Source organism: Stegodyphus dumicola, chromosome 4 (genome assembly GCF_044657685.1).
Source record: "Stegodyphus dumicola isolate Sdum_Otavi_A_Nest chromosome 4, ASM4465768v1".
In the NCBI taxonomy this organism is placed as follows: domain Eukaryota; kingdom Metazoa; phylum Arthropoda; class Arachnida; order Araneae; family Eresidae; genus Stegodyphus; species Stegodyphus dumicola.
In genome coordinates this window covers 240,533,399-240,547,980 of record NC_140771.1, presented here as the reverse complement: position 1 = coordinate 240,547,980, position 14,582 = coordinate 240,533,399, and positions in this window count along the sequence as shown.

The following is a 14,582-nucleotide window of genomic DNA, read 5'->3' as shown; positions in this document are numbered from 1 at the left end:
AATCAATTTTTGGAAATGAACTAGAAACTAAAAAATTACCTCGCATGCTACATACATTTTATGAACATTGATCACATAGCACACTTCCAAATGGCTATTGATTTCACATTTTTTGTACGAGTTTCCATACTGCATCATCTATCACATTTGAAGACTTCGATTGGGCAAACATTAAGGAGTGCATTTTTGTACATAATGTACTGTTAATATGTTATGTACAAAATGCACCTGGTGTTCACATGATATTTTTGTACATAATGTAGCTGGTGCTCACATAACATACACAGCAAAACATTTGTTGTATGTAAAGAAAATTTGGATAATTTCTCATTCTTTACTTGGATTCAATCATTATAATATGCATAATATTTTCGATATTAGAATTTTTAAATCTGATAAATCATTTACATTACAGTAGCCCTAAACAATGGCGCCTGTTCAACTGCACATTAAACACGGAGGCTGTTTTTTTTTGGGGGGGTTAATTTATTTGATTACAGTATAGTAACTTGGCTAAGGGTAGAAGTACTTTCAAAGAGAAGTTAGCTTATACATATTTCATATATGCAGAAAACTATGAAAACACATGTGCAGCCAACCTGTTCGCTAGAATGTAAACCCAGGTCGAATTATCAGTATTCAACTACTTTATTGCTTGGTTGCTAGCGAAGCCAGAGCTAGATATTTTATCACCTAAATAGAATAACTGCTGCTTGCAAATTATGCCTTCCAGTTCCTGCCAAAATTCTAAAAATTTTGACGCTCCTATGTCTTGTTGCCCATTGCACTCATACAGGTTGCCCTGGCCACCAAGGAGCATTAAACGTGAAGGCAACTGGAATGTAATAGACCATACGATTACACTTGGTTTCAGACCTGTATGGGGATGCATAATGCATGACATAATGCATTTAACGTGAAATTAGCATTAAACGTGAAGCAACTGCAAGCATTAAACGTGAAGGCAACTGGAATGTAATGGACTATACGATTACACTTGGTTTCAGACCTGTATGGGGATGCATAATGCATGACATAACGTGGCATTTTTTTGATGCAGACCATGGATGTGATCCTTGATGGTGTTGATGTATTAAGATTCATCTGGAAAAAATTCATTTATATTATTTATCCTTCTATTTGCAAAGTTCTATGCACAACTATAGCTGTAGTCACTTATAATGTTCTAACGAGGGTTTGGTTAGGTTACTTGAACATGGCAAAGCATCTAAGGGCTGCTTATTTTTTCTACCAAAGTTAGCTGAAACAATGGTCACTTTAAAAAAAACTACTTTAACTTTTTGCTATGTAGCACTTACTTAGTTCTGAACTGAAGAATAATATAACTGTAACAGCCATACATACAGATTATGTTATCTTAATCAATGAGTCAAACTAGTGAGTTCATTCACCAGCTCAGGTAGGAAAACCAGATCAAGTAGGATAGTGCTTTTTTTTTTAAACATAATTAAATATAAAGTATAAAGCATATGTGCTTTAAAAATGATAATTCAAATTGTGACAAAGGTATCTATTTATTATTAATACATGTCAGATTTTTAGAGGTAGTTATTTCCCAGCAATGATGTCTGTGTGTTTTCTTTGGTGGTAAAATAAAAATCTCATAGATTGAAATAATAATCATTCCAAAAACATATTGCAATAGTAAAGTTCTGATATATGCAAATAAATCATTATGTGGAAGAAAGGAAATTGGTTTGAGGAAAGCACAGCTTATTAATTTTTGTTCATCACAGTTCACAAAGTGTATAACTTACTCAAAATAATTCTAAAATGATGAATTTTAGTACTTTCTAATTTTCTGAACCTCACCAGAATGCTGTGAAAAAGTATTGATGGTCTAAACCATGATGCGAAGAAAAATTTATGTGGCTACACATGTCACTAAAAATCATTTATATGGCAACCCAAGTATACACATAGCATTCTCCCAGACAGCACTTCTCCAGATATTTTCACCAGTGTGGTTGCAGATTATGATCCCTCCTATGGGAATTTCAGTACTTCAGCATTCAGGTGGACCACATACCACAGTTTCTGTTGTCTCTGGTAAAATCTTTGGCGATGTTGCTTTCTGCATGCATACAACATAAAAGGCATCACATGCCTCTCTTTCCTTTCTCATTTTAGGATTCTGGTGCCAAAATTTTGCAATTTTCTGTTTTTTTTTATTTTTTTTTTTTTATTAAAAAGATTTATAGGGAAAACAACGGTGAAAAAAAGCCTAGAATTGTGCGTGTCTTGTATTGAAGAAGTAAAATGTAAAACAATAGGTGGTGGTGGATGCATCGTTGAAATAAATTTAAAGATATGCAAACAAACATCCCTCTCCTAACTCACCAACAAGTTTGCAGATGCTCTTCAAAGTTGCCAATGAGTTCACGACTTACCACATCTGTGGTAAGAATGTAAATTCCATATATTTTATGGCTGTTGTTAAAGATGGAATTAAACACAGGAATTTTAATTTAATAACTTATATTATTATATTTGTTTTCCCTTAATGGGAGAGCAAACATAAATATTGGTGCAAAATGTAGTTTAAAATATTAATGGTAAATTTAAAATACATTCAAAATGCAATTTGTCACACTAGATCATCCCCATCTTAAAAAAAAAAAAAAAAAAAAAAAGTAATGAAGTAGAAATAGATAATGTAAATTACACTGTGTATTTTAAAATATAAATGAAAATTTAGGATAATCCAAGCAATGTTTATGTGTCTAAAAAGTATATTCCTTACTACCTAATGCATACTAAAAGTTACTGATAAAATTAACTGAGAAGTTACTTTTAAAACAAGAATATTAAGAGCGATTCAAAGGTTATATTTAATTTAATGGACAGTAGGCAATGTAGGCATATATATTTTGCTGTAAATTGACTGGCAAATGTTATTCAGTAAAGGCAAAGATCCCACGTGTGCTTTCTCTATATGACTACTTTGATCTACTTCATCATTAACAATATTTTTCCTGGGATTTTATCTTAGAGTGAAAACTCAGATAAATTTAGGTGTATAATTGTAAACTTTGTAATCTTGTTCTTAAAAATGTGGTTGTATCACGATAAAAGATTAATAAACTATGTTAAATATTGTTTTTCCAACATTCCATTAGCAAAGTGCTATATGGATATAACCCTCTCAAGCAAATAACCCATTTTCCTTCCTTTGTAATGATCCGGTATTTCTCAAGTGTGTATTGCATAAAGTGAAAATATATATTAACATATGAATTAATTCAGTTGTACATAAAATCACCTCTGACTTAACTGATTTTTTTAAAGAATTAAAACATAACCGCTCTAATCCGAACAAGTATGGCTGGAGTACGAGAAGCTTTACCACGTGACAAAACAAATGACGTCGAAAGCTCTATGTTACGTCTAAATTCTTCTAACCAATAGCAGCGAAGCAGCTCTCACAGCAGGAGGTACAGCGCGTACGTTTTAGCATTGGTTTTAGGAACATGCTCGCTAACTTGTGTCCTCAAAATACCGTAACGCCCGAAATAGTTTTACAATTTCACAGCAATTTCCTCCTCTCCCCGTCCATTAACGCATAAAATAGGTGTGAAGATTTCCAATGACATCCTTTGTACTTTCTAACAAAGATTCCATTAGTCTTTGACCCCGTTCTTTATAAAACTACTCTGAAGGTCAGACCAACAAGTCTTTCTGGCTTTTTTATGATCACGACTGAGATTTTGTTTATTTCCGTTATTTTTATAAGAAGGAATAAATTGTTTAAAAAATAAATATAATCCTTAAATTTTTAAACTGCTCTTTTATTGCTGTTTAAAGCTTAAAAGCACACTGTACCACAAAAGAATAACAGCGAAATGTCACGATCAAAGAAAAGATAAGAAATTTCTTAGGACAAGCTGTCTGCAGTAAACTGCTACAATGCATTTGGGGAAACTGCACCTGCTATTGCATATCTTAGGTGGAGGGAAGAAAACAAGATTACAATCTCGGCCGTTTTCGGGCGGTTCTGGTTGTTTCAATGTAGGGCCGTGTGGGGCGGATTGGATGTGAAGGAGTTAAAACAGAAGTAAGTCTCCTCCGTATGTCCCGTACAATGAAAATGAAGCCATGAAATGCCACGGTATGACGTCACTACTTATCATGGCCGCTACCATAAGCGAACTTCCGGTCAGTTTATTTATATTCTAATAGGCGTTATCTACATGTTAGCTTTCATGATTGAACGTTTACAAATCTCCCGTTCTAATTTTAATACTTAACATAATGGACTTTCTATTTAGCATATAGAAAAGTCACAAGGATTGTAAATAACTCTTTCAAATTTAATAAAATCTGGGTTCATGAAAATGTGTAAATGGTAACTGCAACAGAAATGTATACATGGTAAAAACTGGAAGTTTCAATGGTATTTTACGCAAATTATGCCTAAAAACACTTTTCTGAACCTGCGGACTTTGATGTTTGCTTTCAAATATTCAATTTTGTGACGTCATTCTAGTAGTGCACATCACCACACTCCTCTATTCCAAGGCGCCATACGGCGTACGGGCAAGACTAGGAAATATATTGTTAAATAAAATTACACTGAATTTGAAGGGAAATATCAACAAGCTTAGACAGCACGCTCAGAAATGTATTTTCAGGCATAATTTGCATAAAATATCTTTGAAATTTTCAGTGATCTTCCAGGTTTTACCATGTATACATTTGTTTTATAGTTACCATTTACACATTTTCGTGTACCTAGATTTTATTAAATTTGAAAGCGTTACTCGCAATCCTTAAGATTTTTCTATATACTAAGTAGAAATTTCTTATAATAAATATTAAAATTAGAGCTGGACACTTATAGATGTTCAATGATGGATAGCTAAAGTACAAACAATATAGATATATAGGCCGAATAGAATAGTTGGTTTGGTTTATTGAGATTACGGCAAAACATACTAGGGCTTATCTGCTTAAGGGGAGGGATGCCTTCGTGGAGGGTTTTCTAAGGGAAACTGGCTCGTATTAACACGTTACACATGGGGAAAACGACTGAAACGCCTATGCAGTCAGCCCGTTCGCGGGATTCTAACCTTGGACCGAACTACCAGTGTTCAGCGACTGGTGGGCCTCCGATTAGAATATAAACGTCCGCTTACGATACTGGGCATGATAAGAGGTGACATAATACAGTGACATTTCATGGCTTCATTTTCATTACACGGGATATACGGAGAAGGTTTACTCCATCTATTCTAACCTCCATGATTTGAAGTAAAACCTGTTTCTATAATGAGCAAGGCCGTTTCCATTTAGCAAAATCTAAGCTGTTAGTCTTTCTTTTTTCTTTAACGCTGCTATTTAAAAAGTATTTTATTTCAGGCAAAAAGAAGAATTAAAAAGCAGTCATTCAAGCATTCAGTTCATTTCAGTCAGTGCCAACACATAATATTGCCACTGACTGAAACAAAATACTTTCATCTTCTACGTGCAAGCGTGTTGCTCTTAATGCCTAAGATATTTAACTTTTACTCACCCTTATAGGAATTCCATTTACATCCGGATTCTTCTCAAAAGATGCAATCTGATATTCAATAAAAAGCTAAGCTATTTAAAAGCATAAAAGGAGCTATTAAGTATACTTTTCTTACTTGTAAGTCTGCCTGATTTAAAATGAAAATGCATTTAAATCATGAGCTGTATAATTAAAAATAGTAAACATTATTGCGAAATACCCAGCTACAGTAAGATAGCTTCCACGCAAAGCGGTGTTCAGTATTGCCAGAAAGCGGCAGGGAAAACAGAGTTTCCAGATTTGGTGCGAAATCGCTCACTTAGCGTCAAAATCGGCGATATGCCACAGCCGGAGCGAGAACATTCTAGAACACATTCTTAGCTGTTTTCCCGAGGGTATTCTCAAAGATAGGTTAAATATATATATATGTTGCCTGTAAGCGGAGTTGTAGTATCTTGAGCTCAGTAATGAGTGTCTTGAGTTCAGAGATTAGTTTTGGAGAGCAATCGACCGTGTCGGGAGCTGTACTTTAGTACTCTGCCGTGAAGCTGTCTTCATCGTTAAGCTGAAGGCTGTGTTGCAGATTGTTTCAACGCGTTTATCGTATTTTTTTGACGCATGCAAAAGCTTCTTTGGAACTGTGCTGTGTAATACTGAGCAATAAATTGTGTTTTGATTCTTCCTCAAGTGTTATCATCAATCACTTCAAATCTCACGAACATGTAGAATGCAACTACTGGTGTCAGAAGTGGGGTTTGTGAGTGAATACCAGTGACTCTTCTACAGGAGAAAACCATGGCGGATGAAATGAAGGCCTTGATGGACTTGTTAGCAGTGTAAAAGCCGGGCAAGAAGAAAGCCAGATAGGAAGAGATGAAGACTGTTTTCAAGAGAGAAATAAAATTGAGTGAAGAAGAAATAAAATCTGGGCAAGAAAACCTGCAAGAGAAACTCCAATGGATGGTAGTAGAGCGAAACAAGATTAGAAGCGACATCGTGGAATTTAGAGAGAAAACTGGAACCAAAAATAGAAGATGTGGAGATGACAGTAGTGGCATCTGAACAATCAAAGGATGAAGAAATGAAGGCAGTAGCTGGTGAAGTGTTTGAGAGAGATTAAGAAACGAAGAATGAAGCATCTAACAAAATTAAAGAAAAAAGAGCGAAAAGATGAAGAAACGGAAGACGGAAAAGCGGCTTTTGATTCTCAAGTGTCTGAAGGGAAAATGGAAGAAGGTGATAATAATGTTTTTAAAGATAAAGAAATAAAAGAAGTGGCTAGTAAAGCATCTGAAAAGATGAAGAAATAATTCATGGAAATAAAGTTCCTGATTGTCAAATGCTTGAAACAGAGACGGAAGAAAATGAAAATGTGACTATTAAGTTGGTAGAAACTGATAGTGAAGTTTCGAAGTGGCAGTTAGCAAGTATTGAACCATCTGAAAATTCATGTGATGCAGATATGAGAGAAGCTGATGTGCAGCTTAAAGTACATGTACAGTTCCAGAAATGGAAGGAAATACACCCACTTCGCAAACTAAGTATGTGTCTCATAACATACGTTGCACAGGTACAAACTTGGTTATAAATCAGGATACTTCTGTTTGTAAAAAATCGAATTCTAACTGATCGATTTGCTAATTTGGTCTTTAGCCTGATAAAATCATTTTCGGTCTTTGAAGCTCTTATTTGCTCATTGAGAAAGCATTTAGTTTGAATTAACTCGCTGATTTCGTTTTCAGCTTCTTAAACGTTTCTGGAATCGCGATGCCCATTACAAAGATTTGCTGTTTTAGTAATTTTCTCAAGACACAACTTTTTCAAGTTGCTTGCATTTATACGTAGATTGTCAGACAAACCAAACCCAATACGTTTGTCTCAGCTTAGTAAAGATCATTTGGATCTGTGAGCTCGCACCCTTTATGTTCATATTTTCCCCCTGCCATTACTTCATTTGAAACAGCTTAGGAATCGACTAACTTTCTGTACTGTACTTGCGTATGGCTCACCCATTGTTTATCACGTCCACTGCTTATCACGAGGAATTTTTTTCTCTTTTAAGTACTATGCCATGATATGCCAGGAAAAAGATATGCCATCTTATACGTCCTACATACAGGATGTGGCTTTCCCAGCCTAGGAGCCTGTTGAAGTGTCCAGCACCTGAGCCTTCATTTGCAACTTTTACGAAAGTACTCAGATCTGACTCGCACTTAATACTAGTAACAAAATTGTTAATGTAAAATCTCCTAAGAAGCTTTTGAATAATACTTTGTGGATACGTCGAATTACCAGATTATATTTCTTTTAGGTCGGTTTGCAGTCGCTAGTGAATGGTAGAACCTAAAAGGAATGGGTTGCATGAAATTGATAATACCATTGGACAATGTCTGTATTCAGTTACATCCCCACAGCTACAATGCTATAAAAACGTAGAAAACCTCTATCAGCAGGGGAAATGCTTATTTGTGACATGAGAAAGGGGTACGAAAAATACCCCATGCTTTGGCGTTGAAAATTGCTCTATCCCAGAGTCGCATCTGAATTCTCATATCTCTGTCCCTAATTGTCCGATCGACTTAACTTTCCCCTTAAGCAGATAGCCTAGAAGTTGATCATTCGTTCATTTTTAATCAAAATGCAATTCATTCGCCAGTACATAGGCCTTCCTCCCCATGGAAAATTTTTTCTCTTTGGATATTTCGCGTCTGGTGCATGCAGGTCCAGGGTCTTTTTCCGTCAGAAAACTGCCACAGATAGTGTGGTGGAATGCAGATGCTAGGGATTTGTGATTTTATTCGAGCTTGGAGAATATTCATTTTCATTTCGTTAACGAGGAAAACTTGAAATTTTCGCTCAGCATCGGGAATTCTTACCGACTTGTGGCAACACAAACTTTCTGGGTCCACATGTTGTAACCACACATCATTGCATAGGCCGAATTTCTCTGGACAGCACTCGTCGAAATTTGGTATGCATTGGCTATCTCGGATTGATCGCAAATTGCGAAACGTACATGTTGCAGTGATCTCTCTGCACTGCGTCATAAGCACACCCCCGGAAAGGAATGGTCACGGAAAAATTTACTGTGTTGCAATCGAATGCATTCCGGGGAGGAGGACGACGACAAGGGCCGCGCTATGGTGGATTTTGACCCGCGTCGGCTTGAGCAAGCACGAAAATTTCCCCTGCTGATATCTGCTCTGAGTATATCAGCAATAACACCTACTTTTCAGCACAGAAAAGGATCAAAATGCATTCAATCAATTCAGTAAGATTTGTTCTTTCTCTAGGCAGCCATTAAAGCTAGATCACTCTTTCACCTTAGTGGTCGTATCAGAGACTGGCCTTATTTTAGTCATGCTGTTTTCTTTGATGACTGGATAATGTAGTAAAAAGTGCACAGAAACACCTTTAATTCCATCTCGAACTTCCTCTATAATTCCTTGCTTCAGCCAATTTTTGCACACATCCTCGTATGTTTTCATGCATGGATTGTAATTTCAGACGTTTTACTGTTGCATTGAGTCTCTTCAATAGAAAATTATAATTATCAGGCAAAGGAGAATGATCTTCTATCCAGAGTTAATGCACAACAAAGCTATTACTCTCTGCACTAATACAAGGTAATTCTTTTAAAAACGTGTGTACGAGCCAGTTTCCCTTAGAAAGTCCTCCACGAAAGGCATCCCTCCCCTTAGGCAGATAGCCCTAGTGTGCTTTGCCATAATTAAATACACCACACCTTTTAAAAACACCACACCTTTAATAATTAAATACACCACTTAATAATTAAATACTTAATAATTAAATACACCACACCTTTTAAAAACCTATTTCTTTGAGCTGTAGTTTTGTTAAAAAGTATCCGATTGTAATGCAGTTTGCGGCAAAAGAAAAGGTTCATGAAAGATGAAAAAGTTAGCGGTCCGTTCCGATTTTTGATGTGCAACGAAAAAAAAAAAAAAAAAAAATAACGAAAACCGCGACATTCCGCAAAATTGCATACAAGAAAGACTGCACATTGTTGAAGTCAGAAAACTTTCACGTTTCGCCAATAGATGTACCGTACATACCCGCGTATAAGTCGAGATATTTTGCAAAAAAAAAAAAAAAAAAAGACTTCAAAGTGGGGGGGATCGACTTATACGCGGGGCCATAAAAAATTAAAAGAATCGGAAGTTCAAAAATTTCTTTCTATAATGCAGTTGTTTTCTTCCCGCACTCAAATTGGACGACTTATCAAATAAGTCACTTACTTGAAATAATTTCATGACTTAAATTATGTGACGAACTAATCACAGAGTTTCATACTTTAACTAGAGTAAGTTTCGATAAAACGTACGTATAAGTCTTTATAATAGTTATTGTTCATTCATGAAATACTTTTGTTAACAGGCGTACACGTCAAAATTTAAAAAAATAGCCCACGCAGTAACTGAACAGTTTTGAATATTTCTTTTACCTTTTAAAAAGGGAAAATGCAGATAGATTTTACGTACGCGAATTTTTCCGGAACAAATTCTAGAATTTTAATTCTAGAATTCTAGAATTTCCGGAACAAATTCTAGAAGAAGGATTTTGATTTTGTTTATTTACCAAGGTATTTTTTATCGTATATTTACTGTTTTTTCTCAGATGATTTTGAATAAATGTAGTATTTAAAAAAAAAGAAAAATTTCGAAGTTTCTCGATCGATTTCGGAAGTGGGGGGTCGACTTATACGCGGGTTTCTTATTTTCTACGAATTTTTTTATGTCGAAGTGGGGGGGGGGGTCGACTTATACGTGGGTATATACGGTAACCAAAGTCGCCTCCACGGAACACTTGATTTGCCAAGGCCACGCAACGAGTCCACACACGCTTCGCAGGTTAGTTGAGTGCTGGTCGTGATTCTTGTGATCGGGTAAAGTGAAATTGGTCACCATATAGTATCCGTTGACGGCACGTGTCTTCATAGTGAGGACGTACTGAGAAACAGAGTCGAATCTTCAAACCCAACGAGCATATCGGAAAGAGTTTCGGAGAGTTCTCTGAAGGGTTCGTGTCTATCGCGATAAACCACAGACATTGGAGGAATGAAAGGCCAACTGCATATAGGGAAACTGTAAATAGCTGTGTGTGTGATTATGGTAAAGCCTCGAGGGCTATCTGCCTAAAGGGAGGGATGCCTTCGTGGAGGACTTTCTAAGGAAAACTGTCTCGTATACACGTTACACTTGGAAAAAACCACGAAAACGCCCATACAGCCAGCCCGTTCGCGAAATTCGAACGCCGGACCGAACTACCAGTGTTCAGCGTCTTTACCGCTCGGCCGCTAGTGGGCAACTGTAAATAGGAAATAGGCCAACTAGGAAAACTGCAAATATCATTGCCGATACACTGCGAAGTGTTGAGCAACATGGAGCAACTCTCAACATGGAACGGTGAGTTCGGTTATGCCTACGCCAGGGGGTTGGTCATTTTCAACACCTACTCTAGGGTAAGTGATTATAAACCTTTACAAACCTTTACTAGTCACGTATGATATGCCTCATCGCAATAAGAGTTTTTAACAACGTTTTATTGGCTCAAGCCATTTATCCTTGTATAGCATTTTGTGGTTTTCGTTACTTCTTATTTATTCTTTTTTTTCGGTGTTGCACATCAAAAAACGGGACGGATCCATAAATTTTCCTCTTTTCTGAATCTTTTTCCGCAAACCGCATAAAAATCGGGTATTGTTTAACAAAAATACAGCCCATAAGAAATGCTTTCTAGTTACATCATGCGTAGATCAGCTACTGTCGCGTACACACTGGAAAACAGGAAAACAAGAGAAATGCAGGACAATAATTTTATTGAAACCGAGGTTGAGAACACTCAGAAAGTACTGCTTTTCTACTCTTACGACTACAACTTTTCTCATTTGCTCGATTCATTTGAAGTATAATTTTGTTCATATACTAGCTGTAGTATAATAAATACTTCTCCCTCCAATTAAAAAAAAACAGTTTACACTTATTTACGTCAACATTTTTTCCAACCTCTTGGCTTCATTATGGTTGTTGACTTTGTAAGGATTTATTTATTTTAATCTAACCAATTATTTTATGTTTAGTAGCTTTTCTGGGTACTTTTCCTTTATAAGGGCGCCACGAAAAATACTTTTTATTATAACAGTATTAATAAATTTTAAATGCGTTATAAATGAAATACAGTTTAAATTTTAACAGGGGCCATGACTTTAGTCATGTCTTGCAACACGTTGAAAAAAATTTCCTTTTTTAATGTAATCGTCGCCACATAAACTCTAATAGGTATGATTCAAGATGCAGGTGTGAAGTGCTACGTTGGCTTTATTACGCTATGAAGTATTTCTCCCACCTTCTTAGCATGTCTTCGTGATGTAATGGCCAGCACACTAGGCGCGTATTCGAGAGGTCCGTGGCTTGAGTCCCGGCGAGGACACTGCTCATTTTTCATGTCCCCTGCTTCGAAAGAACCTAATGTCTCTACAGTGGCGTCCGAGCTAAAAGAGGTGGCAGATGATGATTCTCCACCACCAGGATTTGGCGATTGGGTCCCCTAATCTCCAGTCGCCCTTTAAAAGGGGGAGTATATAAGGTATTTCTCCCGCCTTCTTAGCATGTCTTCTTGGTGTAGTGGTCAGCACGCTCGGCGCGTATTCGAGAAGTCCGAAATTCGAGTCCCAGTGGTGGCATTACACATATTTCATGTCTCTTTCTTCGAAAGTCCTAATGTCTCTAACTAAAAAATGTGGTGGATGATGATTCTCCATTACCAAGATTTGGCGGTTAGGTCCCCTAACCCCCAGTCGCCCTATAAAAGGGGAAGTATGTAAGGTATTTCTCCCACCTTCTTAGCATGCTTTCGTGGTGTAAAGACCACCACACTAGACACATACTCGAGAGATCCGTGGTTCGAGTCCCGGCGAGGTTACTGCTCATTTTTCATGTCTCCTACTTTGAAACAACCTAATGTATCTACAAAGTCATTTTGCACTGCCCTACATTCTTTCAACTGTTTGCGTATGATATCCAGTGTTTGGGTCTACGAAATTGTATTTCTGATTAACTGTAAGATGATCACATTTTGCGTCTTTCAAATTCTTTGTTTTGTATACTTTCCAGCAATCAGAGAAAATTGTATTACCGTCTGCGACACTTTTTTTTAGTTGCACCAAGTAAAGTTTTAGCTGAGCGATCCGAAACGGCTACAGAAAACATTGTTTTGTTTCTTTACATATGCCTCCAAACGTCCACTGTAAAGGAAGGTATACGTCCAATGTTATTCCTTTATCTCGTGAAAAGACTTTCCTCAACCTCTACTGTTCTGTTATTTCCACCATTTTTAACATCAGGTCTACACAACAAGGCGTGAGCGCAAACTTCCCGAATTATTGTGGTTAATATTTATTTGCCTGTGGAATCCACTTCTTTTTCCTATAAAAAAATGCTATGAGTCAAATAATGTATACGAAGAGAGTCATCTATCAAATTATGTTTTGTGCAGTTCTTAAGAAAGGCTGCAAATGATAACACACGAATATTTGGCTCAGTTTCGCTCACAAACCCGAGATGATTTAGCAGATCACATTGTTGCTATCTTCGGCACGTTGTGCATTTTGACAGTATTTTTCCGTGGCGCCCGTATAACGGAAAAGTACCCTTTTCTATCATTCTCGCATTCTGTTTTCCTGTCAGAATACAAATTTTAGTTCGCGCGTATTCAAATGAGGTAGAAAGATATAGTGCGTTAAGGAAGGTTTTAGACTGTTGAATCAGAGCGTGATCCTCCTGCTGAAGCTCTGTTTCTAGTTGAAACTCTTGACTGTTATACTTTCATTAAAGCCGCCGCAGACAGACTGCTGTCTGCGGCGTTGCGTTGTTCTCGCCATTAAGCTTGTCACGCCGGTATTAAATCAGAGCCAACTTACTAGTATTCTCTGCTTGTAACTTTTGCCTAATGTACGACTTAGCGCAGTTTTAAATTTTGAATTCATTATTTTTGAGTTACACCATTGCTGGCTGGGTAATGTAAGCACAAGCAGTGACTTCTGTTAGTTTACCGAGTTTAATAAAAAGGTCTTTTACAGCCATAATACGCCTCTGTTATAATTTATAAGACATAACGCTCATTCGCTTACGTCATCATGAGTCTCAAAAGGGTTTATGTTGCCAAAGAAGGAGAGACTCTACAGCTTTAATAAAAGTATAACAAGCGTTTTACATACGTAAGCAAATCCGAACAATAAATTTCATTCCCTGTTATTGTTAATTCATTCAGTTTTGAATCTCAGCAGCCACTCGTTTAAAATTCAGTGTTTAAGATCAAAAAACGCTCTACTAACACTTCCTTAGCTTCACTACGTTAATGTTAATGAAATTATGACAGGCATCTCGTATGGGTAAGTGAATCCGATTGATAAACTTCATTTGCTAATTTTGTTGTTTTCATTTGTTAACTAATTGCACTTATTTTTCAAGCTCATCTACCACTAGTTTGAAATTCACCGTTGAAATCTTCACGTCCAAATGAAATGCTATCGCATTATAAGCCGATAGCTGCTGCGATATATTTGTATAAACGACCATATATATTAAAATATTAGTTGAAAACGCAGAATTTATATCTATATATATAAAGAAGAAAGTCTGTGTTTGTTCGCTAATAACTCAGTCACTACTAGATCTATCGTCACCAAACTTTCTACAATTCTTTTCTGACTCCTGGGAAAGGTCGACGTCCACATTTGTTCCAAGAAAAAGTAGCTAAAATCAGAGATATTAATTAAAAGTTCGGAAAAACGATCATTTTCGCGCTCATTTTTTCGAGGGGCAACAGTCTTGCAAGCTGGAGATAAAAATCTGCTTTATTTTCGAAAATTGTTGCCACGGCTCGCTTTCAAATCCTAGAGTTTGTTAGTAAAGAACTTCTAAGTTTTACGATGAAATAAAAATAGCATTGCCAAACATTAAATACATTATTCCCGATTCCAAAATTCGCGGGAAGCCATTTCGATTATTCACATCTTCGTACGACTTTAACCAGCCGAAATATTAATTAA